At 32.7% G+C, this 13,153-nt stretch overlaps 1 long non-coding RNA gene across 2 annotated transcripts in view; it reads right to left on the bottom strand.

The window, feature by feature from the left end:
* The window catches only part of LOC129058067 (uncharacterized), a 195,069-nt gene extending 182,420 nt beyond the window's left edge, over nt 1–12,649 (bottom strand). Inside the window, exons 1-2 of one of the 2 annotated variants that reach the window (XR_010136063.1) lie at nt 12,482–12,649; nt 6,348–6,444 (exon numbers count right to left, since the gene is read on the bottom strand). This is a non-coding gene — a long non-coding RNA (uncharacterized LOC129058067). The remainder of the gene's footprint in view (nt 1–6,347; nt 6,445–12,481) is intronic. The other variant, XR_010136062.1, reaches the window with a different exon arrangement.
* Nucleotides 12,650–13,153: the final 504 nt, after the last annotated feature.

The following is a 13,153-nucleotide window of genomic DNA, read 5'->3' as shown; positions in this document are numbered from 1 at the left end:
CAAAATGCTATGATGAGACACACACATCTTTTTGAATTGCTGTATAATTGTATTTTCAGGAACATTTGTAATATAGATTACATTCTCAATGGTTGCTTTCCCTAATAGAAACTGACTTGAAAAGTTTTTTTTCTTAAAAACTTCCTTTAATGCATAGTTTTCTTACCTTTCATGTTTATTAGGGTGATGTGAGCAATATATTTATGTTTTTCATAGCACTGAGTCACGGAGGGAGAATAATTTAGTTCAGAATAATATGACTCGGTAATTAAGATTTATGGATGAATTATATGTACTAATTAGCTGACAAAATCCTATGAAAGATACTAGTCAATGTATGTAAGCAATTCTTAGAGGAAAGTGGTTTTGACTCCTATTGTCCTTATTTCCTCTCTGCCCCAACTCTTCCATTGACCTCTCCTGTTTGACTTTCATCCTCATTAATCTATTATACTGACTACTAAAAATAAATTAAAAACTTTAGTCTCTTTTTCCTAAAACTAAGAGCATTTATTGCTACTTTTTCTTAGCTTTGCTATGAAAACCTTAAAAAAAAAAAAAATCTGGCTTCCTACCAAACATTCTTTTCATTGCTTTTCAGGTGATCTTATTTATGGACCTTTTGAAACATGCTGTGGGCCCCACCCCAGAGCCACACACTGAGACTCCATGTTAGATTTTCTACCCTTTTTTGGCTTCATATCTACAATGTGATAAACTCAGAGTTAGCTGATATAAATTTCCATATAATTAAATCAAGAAGCATCATTTAATGGATTCGACTGTATACGCTGATGAAATAATTGTTCTATATAACTGTTTGAATTATAGTTGACGGAATAATTGTTCTATCCTGCATTCACATTGTTATAGAAAAGACATAACAAAGGTAAATCTTGTAAACAAAGCAATCATTCTCCTAGAGGTTAAAAGACAGGCCAGGTGAAGTTATAGCCACTGACAAAGCTGAAGTTTTTCATTCTGTCTACTATAAGCAATAAATCTGGCAATTATACCAATTCTATAAATTTTGCCAATACCCACTTATATTGTAAAATAGACATTATAGTTAAAAAGAAGAAAAACAAAGAGAAGATTATTGGGGTCTCTGATAATATGTAGCAACACCTGTGGAAAAGTTTCCTATGGATGTTTGCATAGTATTATGTTTCCAAAAAATTTATGACTTGGATGAATACACATGGAATGGTTTCTGTGCTTGAAGACTGCAATATGATTTGAATAACTTATTAGGCATATCTTACTAACATAGCAGTAGTATAATTTATGACATTTAAGTTTTTTTCTTTAATTACTACATAGCTGATTTGACATAATCAGAATCACTTCAGAGTCTGAAAGTGATAACTCTTCTGGTACTCTATATTCGTTATTTTAAAGTGTATTATTTCATGAAGCTGGTAGTTTTGTTTAAACAAATTTCTCTAGAAAATTCTAAATTCTTTAGACAATTTTCATCTAAGACATTTGCATCCCCTGATAGTTGTTTATATTTATTTTTTTCCTTAAAGTAATTCAATAGTCCTAAATCTTCAATAAGAAACTAGTAAAATAAATTTGGCATCACAGCACGCATTCTGAATTCAATGCAGTCTCATAAACTAGGCAATATGAATCAGAAGTCATGAATCATGGTGAGTTTACAAAGTTGTAAATAAGTTAGAAACAAGAACCCCAAAATGAGACTATAAGTAAGTTCAAACCACAGATCATCATAATTCTATTTATCAATAGGCAACCAAAATGTCTGTTCCTGTTTTGAAGTTCACTGAAAAGTCAGTAAGAACCCGGCTTATGTGTTTTTCTAGACAACTCAGATCTAACTTATTTTAGTTTGTTGTTTTGAATCTTAGTTTTGAAACTTCCATGTCTCACTTTTAAAAGTTTAGCCTTTTAATATCTTATTTTAAATAATTTTAAATGTACAAATTGCAAGATTAGTCCAAAGAATTCCCATATACCACCATACAACAGTTCCTCAATCATTAACATTTTAAGTCATTTTAAATATTTTTTCTCTCTTTCTGTTTGATTTCTATATTGATTCATGAATTCTTATTGAACTAAAATCTGTTAGTATCTATTTCCTATGATACTAAAGTTGTGCCAGATGTGGCCAGTGGGGCACCCCTTCATCCTGGTGTGTCCTTTTGACATCACCATCTTGGAAGAGTTAGCTACCCTGATCATCAGGAAGAAGTAGGACTTCTTTTCAAAATGTGGGTCGGGAAAAAAAAAAAAAAAAAAAAAAAAAAAAAAAAAACCTGTTGGCTAGATGACTTACTTGGGTGCCACTTATTTCTTTGCCCAAGTTTGACTGTAAATTACAATTGTAGTTAGTAGCTGGAAGTGTATAGCGACTAGGGGCTCAGACTCCTCAGGGGTGAGGACTTGACACCCTTAGCTAAGACACTAAGGCCAGCTGATCAGTTCATAGCTGATGGTGAAGGTAATGTGGAATGTATAAAATAGGAGAAAACAAGAGTAGCAGTTCTAGCTTCAAAATAGCTGCAGTGGTAAGGACTATGGTTTGTTGTACTAACTATTCTCTTATACAAGTACCCCAGAAAAAGAGGCCCATTGGTATTCTGGAGGAGTCATTCAAATAACTTAAATAAAGAAGTGTCTTTTCCAGGATGGCCTTGAATCCTTCAGACTATTGGACTTCTTCTCCCAACCTTGTTAAGTTTTACGATTGTGACAGGCCCCTACATCTTCATAAAGTTTACCATCCTCTTGACTATAAGTGTCTTACCAAAGTATTCGTGACGTATTGATTAACATGATCATCAACATCATTATATTGGTACAATGGGTCAATGTGATATTCTCCAGAATGTCCAGTTTCCTCCAAATTGTATCTGACAGAGAAGAAAGCAAGGTAAAATAGCCCTAGGGCCAGACCATAAATGTGCTTTCTCCCATGCATTGATTTTCCCCAAGCCCTCCCAATCTCAATAGCCATCTGATTTCATAGTCCTTACAATTACTATTTCCCCTAAACCTTTCCAATATTGAGATACTGCATTTGTAGTATATCACTTACACTGTTTTCTGTTCACAACCAGCAAAATTTAGCAATTATTCTACTACATCATACCTGGTGCTATAAATACTCCATCTAGTGTCATTGATGCAGTACTTCTTTCCATATAATTAAACCAAGAAGCATCATTTAATGGATTTGACTGTATATGTTGATAAAATAATTGTTCTATATAACTGTTTGAATTATAGTTGATGGAATAATTGTTCTATCCTGCATTCACATTGTTATAGAAAAGACATAACAAAGGTAAATCTTGTAAACAAAGCAATCATTCTTTCTCCTAGAGGTTAAAAGACAGGCCAGGTGAAGTTATAGCCACTGTCAAAGCTGAAGTTTTCCATTCTATCTACTATAAGCAATATCTAGCAATTATACCAATTCTATAAATTTTGCCAATGCCCACTTATATTGTAAAATAGACATTATAGTTGAAAAGAAGAAAGAGATGGAAAAGATTATTAGGATATTTGATAATAAGTAGCAACACCTGTGGAAGTTTCCTATAGATGTTCGCATAGTATTATGTCTCCAAAAAATTTATGACTTGGATGAATACACACGGAATGTTTTTGTCATTGATGAGGTCTTCATCGCCAGTAGCCAACTGGTGACCCAGCTATAAAATTTCCATTTAGAATCTGTTTCTAACACTACTCTTCATATCATCTGCCTTAGTTCAGACTCCTAGAAAACAGAGTCTGAAGCAAAACATGTGTGAAGGTGATTTATTGGCAAGTGCTCTCAGGAACCACATCTATAAGGAATGAGGAAAGGAGGATTGGGTAAAGGAGACAATGAACTACAGTGCAGTTGCAAGAGAGACATTGACTAAATCCAAGGGAGGCTCTGAAGCTGGGGCACCCTTCAGAAAAGTCCCAAATAGAAGTAAGGTGGCCAGACTTTGTGACCTCTTAGATGTGGACTGCCCATATATGAAGCAGCTATCTTTGACCAAAGGTAATTCCCCAAGAGCAATTAGCTATTAACTATCAGCAGAAAATACTCCTGGCAGCTGAAACTGATTGTCTTGGTACAAAGTGGGGTTGTGGTGGCACATCACATTCATGACACTATAGTTTATTAATCTTGTGAAGTGTTCCATTTTGTGAAAACATTACAATCTTTAAGTTAATTTTCTGTCAGTGTATTAGGTTTGCTTCCAATGTTTTCCATTTGGAAACTATACTGCTGAAATAGTCTTGTATTTTTGTCTTTAGGTGCACTTGAATGAAGATTTTTTTAGAAATCATGGGTCCAAAAGATATTTGTACAACAAAGTGTTCAATTGTTTTGAAAATAGTTAGACAAATTTTGACTCTTAACAGCAAATTTGATCCACACACAGTCTCCAACATTTGATAGTCAGATTTCTTAAATTTTTCCCTGTCTAGAGGGCACAAAGTTATATCTCCTTGTATCTTAATTTTTTCTTATAAATCAGTTTTCAGTATAAATTAATTAAATTAGAATTGCAGCACTCCTAATAGAAACTTTTTTAAAAAAGATTAAAATTAACTTCTTAAAAAAGATTAAAATATCTTTAAAAACTAATTTAAATGAATATGTGTTACAACCAGCTGTGAAGCTCTAGGAATCTGAATAGAAGGGCATTTATTCTCAGACATCAAAATATTATGAGCTCTTCAAGAACATATTAATTCTAAATGATTTGTATTTTCTTCATAATTGCCTCAGTATGGGTTTCTATATGCCTCTTCGTTCTTTTGAAAATTATAACAAACTTCTTTATTTTAAAAAAAGTTTAATTTCTTATAGAATTTAAAAGATTTAACCATATTTTACCATTTGAATGTGATTTGCAAAAATGCTCTAGCTATATTGAAGATCTACTTAGTTTATATATCTCTATTTCTATTCATGAGTATTGGCACTGAATCTTGAAATTGATATCAAGGAGCAGAGACTTTTTGTTTTTAAAAACAACTAATTTTTCTTACTGACTAAAGCAGACCCATTTTAATACTATAGATTATTAAATATTATCTTTTAATAATTTAGATTATTAAATATAACAACAAGTCCTTATTTGGCATCTGACTAATTTTTAATTGACATATACTAGTTTTACATATTTATGGGGTACATAGTGATGTTTTGATATACACAATGTATAGTGATTAGATCAGTATCATTACCATGTACATTATCTCAAATATTTTATCTCTTCTTTGTGTTCAGAACATTTCATATCCTTCTTTTACCTATTTGAAACTATGTATTATTGTTAAATATAGTCATCCTACAGTGCTATAGAACACTATAACTTACCTTTCTTATCTAGCTCTAATTTTATATCCTTTAACAAATCTCTCTCTATCCTCCTCTTTCTCCTACCTTCCAGCCAAAGAACAAGTTCTTTAACTATTTGGGAAAAGAAGTTGCTTCAGTACAATCTTTGTGAATACCTCTGAGTTTGTTTTCTCTCATTCATCTATTCATTCAACTAATATATGTTGAACATTTTTCCATTCCACATGCTATGTAATGATGTGAAACTGCTTCACCCCTTCTTTTACCCAAACAATGTGCAAGAGAGTAAGCAAATGCCATTTAGACAACTCTCATATCATTACATTTTCCAATAAACAATATTATTTGATAAACACAAATAGCAAGCACTAATTAGTCATCATATTCACATAAACATACTAAACTATTTCCAACAACTGACACTGTGTATGATACATTCAGCTCATCACATCACTCACTCAGAATCTACCTCCTAACAACTATATCTTTGACTGTATGACTTGCAATTATACATTTTGTTGCTAACTTATACAACTTATCTGGGATCTGCGTGAATATTTCCTCCTCCCCTCACTCACCTTTTAGCCTGCCTTTCTCAACTGGCTCTTCAACTTGGACAAACTCTAAAAATTACATTTCTTTTTCTTTTCCAAATAAAACAGTCTCAATCCAACTTGCTAGTTTAACTCTTTGCTTTCATTCACATCTACTTCTGATTTTACCTTGCCCTTTCACCACCAAGGTTTTCTTTTGCCCCTTATCCTTTTCCAATTTTCAAGTGCCCTTCAACAGTTCTTCCTCCAATGTATTTTCTCTTCTTTCTCTACATACATACATCAGGACCGTTCTATGACTACTCTCCTATGACTACAGGATAGTTTCTCCTATGACTACAGGATGGTAAATTCATGTTTAATAACTAACTGTATTAGTCCATTCTCAAACTGCTATAAAGACGTACATGGGCCAGAGTAATCTATAAAGAAAAGAGTTTTAATTGGCTCACAGTTCTGCAGACTATGCAGGCTTCTGCTTCTGGGGAGGCCTCAGGAAACTTACAAAGGTAGAAGGGTGAAGGGGAAGCAATCATGGTCTTCACGTGGCTGGCGAGAGAGAGAAAGTGAATTGGAAGGTGCCACACACTTTTTAAACAATCAGATCTTGTGAGAACTCTATTATCACAAGACAGTACTGGAGGGATGGTGCTGAACCATTAGAAACCACCCCCATCATCCAATCACCTCCCACCAGGTTCTACCTCCGACATTGGGAATTACAATTCAACATGAGATTTGGGTGGGAACACAGAACCAAATCATATCAATAACTTTTTGTGCTCCAACACTTCAGTCATTGTTTTATACATTCTGCCCACTGTAAGCATTTCTTGATACAGTCGCTCCAATCCTGGAAACTATTTCATTTGTAGAGGGCATTTTTTAAATAATATAAAAGATACAGAGTCTCTATTAAATGTGATAATCAAAGATAATAGTACATTCCTTTATTTAAAATTTAATTTTATGACTTTTTAATTCTGTATATTAATCTGTTATTCAGTTGAAGAGATAGAAAGCATTTATTTTTATGTTTTGATAAGATAATATTGATTCTCAAGAGAATTTCTTTCTTAAACTGCCTATCTGAAAATTTAGTGCAAGTTTTGCTGTTTTTTGTTGCTTCTGAAATTTTTAATATTTGATATATGTAGGATTGTCAGATTTAGCAAATAAAGGTATAGCATGCTTTGTTAAATTTCAACTTCAGATGAATGACTTTTTTTTAGGATAAGTATGTTCCATACAATATTTGGGACATAGTTATGCTAAAAATTATTCATTATTTGAAATTCACACTTAGCTTGGCATCCTATAACATATCTGGAAACCATAAATATATGTCATAATTATTTAAAAACATAGTTTTATTTGCAGATTTTAATAATATAACAAGAACAAATTCTACATAATAAATTATCTCCAATAATTTCACACTTAACTTCCTCCTAGATGATACTGGTTAACTAATTGGCACATTATCTAAAGTGTGTAGAAAGATAATTCCAATAGAAATAGAAATTGCATGAAGTATTTTGAAATTGTGTTCATGTATGATAAGGTTCTCCTCATGGAAAGCACCACTTTAAATGAATTTCATCATATTTGACTTATATTTCTCTTCTTTTACGTTATTCAGTTCATGAAATACTTTGTTTTCGGGATGCTGTAGGCTAATGTTTGTTTTCTACATTGAACATTTCAGTAATTTGATTCCAGCAAAAAGAGATTTTAATTAGTCTATTATCTCATGCTAACTCTTTGGGAATAAATAATCGTATCAATGTTTCAGAGTCATTGTTTTAAAGTTTACAATGAATAATTAGGACAGGTAATGTACCAACCCCTTGACATTTTCTGGGTCACAGATACTGTTTACAAGCTAATGAAAGCTAGCTTTTTTCCAGAAAAATAACATATACATTCACATGCACATACATTTTTAATTAAAATATCAGATAATTTACAGATACTCTGAAGAACACTCATAGACCTCAGTTAAAAATCCAGAAAGTACAGAGTCAATGTAATGGGTAGGATATATAAAATTTATTAACCCACACTTACTGTTTTACAATACATTGAAATATTTTTCCCTGATTTTTTAATAAAAAAATTATTCCAAGTACAAAGTAGTTCACATATTAAAACACATATAAATCACACACAAACACATTTCTTTAATTGTTATTTTTTATTTCTCCAACCAGCAATAACAAGTTAATATTTAGGAATTCACCTCACTTTATGTGTGGGTCTCATAAGATGAGACCCTCAGTTTATATGTGGGTCTCATAAGTAACAGTAAATCCATAAGTAGTGGATTTACAGTTTTGTACTTTAGTAATTATTAATATGTGCATATTTTATCTAAACATAGGATTAAGTTCTCTGAAGGCCGGAAGAATATCACATTTTCTGGCACATTCTGTGGCCTTAATTAGCAGTTGCAAAATCATCTTAACTAATTTAGGGAAGCAGTTACCAGATAAAGTCTTGCTCTTCATACCTTATTGATTGATAAAGATATTTAAATTAAGGCATTTGACTTGGTTACCTTAAAAATGATGCTAGAAACAACGAAACTAATCTTATTAATGTAACTGCATATCCTCACAAAATGTATTTATATTGCTTTAAAGAATGTTAAGCACAACTTTGGGTGAAAATATAAAAATAAGCTCTTATTTTCTCATTTCAATGTGGGTTTTTTGCTAATCTAAATAAAAATTATTATGTCATTTGATGGCAATGCACTATTTCCCCTTCCTTTCTTTTTTCTAAGATAAAAATAAAGCTCAATTTGTCTTGGGAGAGTGACATAACTAAAGTGTGCTATCATCAAGTAACCTAGAAAACCTGTCACACCTTTTGCAAACAAAAGGGCTATTTCTCCTGTAACGTTTCCAGAAGGTTGGCATGGAGAAATAAAAGTTGAGGAAGAAGGAGGCTGAATATAACCAATCCTAAGAGGCAGAAGGTACTTTCAGTTTGCTTCTATTTTGCAGGAGACTCTTTTGCCTTTTGTAGTTGAGACTATCCATGGCATAATACATTGTGGTTGCCCCCAAATGTGATTCATAGGCTCAAAAGCTAAAAGCACCCAAGAGATGTCTGTTCTTTTCATTCAGGCACATAAATATTCATCATGATGATATACAGTCCCCAGGTGATCTTGAAATCTTTGCCATTGTACATAAGGTGGTGCCTATATCTGGGAATAGCATTGTCAGAAATGCTCCTTTAAGGAGTCTGTGACCCAGAAAACATAAAGACCATGTGCTTTAAATCCCTGAAGGTAATTTCTAGGAGAATTGTGTTCATTTACCACAGTAGAATGTTAATTAAGTGTTGTGTTGTACACATAATAGACATTCTGCTACTGAGACAGTAACCCAATCAAAAGTCACTCACATATCTTTTTCAGGATGAATATTGCATATCACATGTGCTATCTAGGTTTTCTATTTTTAAGAGAATGTTTTAACAATAATATCTGAAATGTGATATTTCACATGAATGTACAGAATAAAACATGGAAAACATTAAGCCATTATATTTAATATAACATATATTTTCTGCCATGTAAAATTGACTGAAGTTTATATAAAATCTTTTTCATGTTACCTTAAACTTCTGTTAAAATGTACAATCAATGAGACTGAAATATTTGGAAAGCAAAACATCTATGACCTTCAAATGAACTTGTTAATGAAACCATGTTGTGAGTCAGTATGAAAAGTTGATGACTAGATACATTTTTGCTGTGATGAAAAAAGATAAAAAGTATTTAAATTGGAAATGTTAATTTTTTGAGCTCAAAAGGGCCAAAGCTGTCCTGTAAATATATTTTAAATAAGATAAAATTGTTCTTACATACAGTTGAACTGGCTTTAACATTTTAAAACTATATTTATAAAGCCCCTATATACATATATATATATAAGCTATATTAAAATATAGGCTTAAAAGATTTAGTGTGTATACACGCTATAAAAGTTATAATTTTAAAAATTTTATTTACTTATGTTTAATCCAATGTTTAGGAACTATTTATAGAATGGTGTAGATTCTGTGCTCTGCCAATTCAAAAAAATGCAACTCTAGTTCATATTTTTATTACTATCAAAAAATTCTATATTTTCAAAGTAAATTGCAAAGTAGTCAGAGATAAACATCCAGATTTCTATGATTTCAAATTTTGATAATTTAATTTATAGCCACATTATAATTTTACACATGTGTGCATTGCATTTTTGTTTTTAATGAATCACTCGCTCTACTCTGGACAGTTGCCTGTAGTGTATAATGGGAAATATAATTGGAAATCATCAGCCTATTATATAACAATATAGAAGCAAGCAAGTAAAATAATTACCAAAAAAAAGGAATTATTATCTGCACAGATAAAAGTTACCTCGTGTGAATAAGAATCAATGTTGATTTAATTCTTTCCTTTTCATTGCACAGTTGCCTGTGGAAAATGGCTACATTAATGGGAATATGGAGCTACAAATCACAAGAAATAGGAAATGTACCTTCACACCACTAAAACAATACAGTTATAATAATAATCTTTTAAGAATGAGTGATACAGCAATTTTTTTAGGTCATCAACAACTGAAAGCATTAGCAGTCAGTCATTGTCTTCCTGCAGAATTTCCAGTTAAGATTCCAGCTGGCAGCTCTAAAAAGTGATTAAGGTTATCCCTTTACAGTGATTCACTCTGATTCTCAAAAGACATTTTAAAAGGCTACCATAGAATTTCTGTGTTTACATAGAGTACTGTCAAAAGGCACTACCCTCTCAGTGTACCTGGCTGTTGCTTGCTTGCAGTTTTCTTGCCACTGGATTAGAAAAGATAAAATGGATATCAAACAAGTACCATAAGTTTAATATATTCAAATATATTTAAACTAAATGAACATGTTATCCTACCGATATTTTCTTTTTTTTCCAGATTTTATTTTTTTTTAGATTAACATCTTTATATATATATATTTATTATTATACTTTAGGTTCTAGGGTACATCTGCACAACATGCAGGTTTGTTACATATGTAGACATGTGCCATGTTGGTGTGCTGCACCCATTAACTCGTCATTTACATTAGGTATATCTCTTATTGCTATCCCTCCCCCCTCCCCCCACCCCACTACAGGCCCCGGTGTGTGATGTTCCCAAGAGAAAGCAGAAAAGATCTAAAATTGACACCCTAACATCACAATTAAAAGAACTAGAGAAGCAAGAGCAAACACATTCAAAAGCCAGCAGAAGGCAAGAAATAACTAAGATCAGAGCAGAACTGAAGGAAATAGAGACATAAAAAACCCTTCAAAAAATCAATGAATCCAAGATCTGGTTTTTTGAAAAGATCAACAAAATTGATAGACCACTAGCAAGACTAATAAAGAAGAAAAGAGAGAAGAATCAAATAGACACAATAAAAAATGATAAAGGGGGTATCACCACCAATCTCACAGAAATGCAAACTACCATCAGAGAATACTATAAACACCTCTACGCAAATAAACTAGAAAATCTAGAAGAAATGGATAAATTCCTCGACACATACACCCTCCCAAGACTAAACCAAGAAGAAGTTGAATCTCTGAATAGACCAATAACAGGCTCTGAAACTGAGGCAATAATTAATAGCTTACCAACCAAAAAAAGTGCAGGACCAGACAGATTCACAGCCAAATTCTGCCAGAGGTACAAGGAGGAACTGGTACCATTCCTTCTGAAACTATTCCAATCAATAAAAAAAGAGGGAATCCTCCCTAACTCATTTTACGAAGCCAGCATCATCCTGATACCAAAGCCTGGCAGAGACACAACAAAAAAAGAGTATTTTAGACCAATATCCCTGATGAACATCGATGCGAAAATCCTCAATAAAATACTGGCAAACCGAATCCAGCAACACATCAAAAAGCTTATCCACCATGATCAAGTGGGCTTCATCCCTGGGATGCAAGGCTGGTTCAACATAAGAAAATCAATAAACATAATCCAGCATATAAACAGAACCAAAGACAAAAACCACATGATTACCTCAATAGATGCAGAAAAGGCCTTTGACAAAATTCAACAGCCCTTCATGCTAAAAACTCTCAATAAATTAGGTATTGATGGGACGTATCTCAAAATAATAAGAGCTATTTATGGCATATCCTACCTATATTTTCAAATTCAGCCACCCAAGTCAGAAACCTGGTAGCAATATTATAAGACTTTTAACAATAAAATAATAATAATAGAAGTGTCAGCCTTGAAATGACTTACCAAAAATGAATGCCATAATATTTGGAGCATAAAATAAGGCCATTTCCACCTATTCTACTTCCAATGATTCTGTTACCTGCCTTTATATGCAATACTTATAGCAGAAATTCCCTAGATTTGGAAATAAGATTTGCATTTCAATTCCAATGTTGCCATCTAATAGCTGTCTATTCTTGGCCAATTATTTTACCTTCCCAAGTTTTAATTTTCTCATTTACATACTGCAAAAACAATACTAAATTTGTAAGGTTAATTACAAATGTTGAAAAGCTGCCTACTGCAGAGCCTAATACCTCGCAGGTGCTCATGAAACGCCAGCCATTTCTAGTATTAGTACCACCTAGGCATTCTAGCCTGACCTGTGGTAGCCATGGTGACAGAAGTTTGCATTGCAATAAGAGTACATAGGTATAATCAACGGGTTACTTGTCAGCCTCAGATGTGAGGAAAATGTGATTTGATAACAGACAGGGTACTCATTTTATGACATAATTGCATAGTACATAGCGGTTTTCAGAGGAAGTCCTTCTTTATTAGCCTAAGGTAGGTGGAAGGTACAAATTGAACTTGACATGGAAATGTTGCTTGGAATGGAATATTTCTTTTGTGATGACATTATGTATTTATGACAGCTGATATTTTAATTTCCTAAGGTGAAATCTTTAATTGATGCTGTAGTTTATTTTCTCATTGTAATATTGAAAAACAAATTGTACAGTCCTAAAATATGTGGGCCAATACTCTGTTATAAAAGGGCAGCAACCGTATCTTGCTGTTTTCTTGATTTATTTTTGCCAAGTTTGGCTTGAAATAGCTAAAAGGTTCTAACAGTATACAGGAGTCAAAGAAATTAAGAAATATTGCTGTATGTTGTACACAGGTTGCAGAAGCCTTTTCTGATGACTCCAGATGCCCTTGATAGGCACCGGAAGCAGGGAAATTCTGGACAGAAACAGGCAGGTCCC

This window comes from Pongo abelii, chromosome 11 (genome assembly GCF_028885655.2).
Source record: "Pongo abelii isolate AG06213 chromosome 11, NHGRI_mPonAbe1-v2.0_pri, whole genome shotgun sequence".
NCBI classification, from domain to species: domain Eukaryota; kingdom Metazoa; phylum Chordata; class Mammalia; order Primates; family Hominidae; genus Pongo; species Pongo abelii.
Note: the sequence above shows the minus strand (reverse complement) of the source record. Positions and strands in the feature narration are given on the sequence as shown.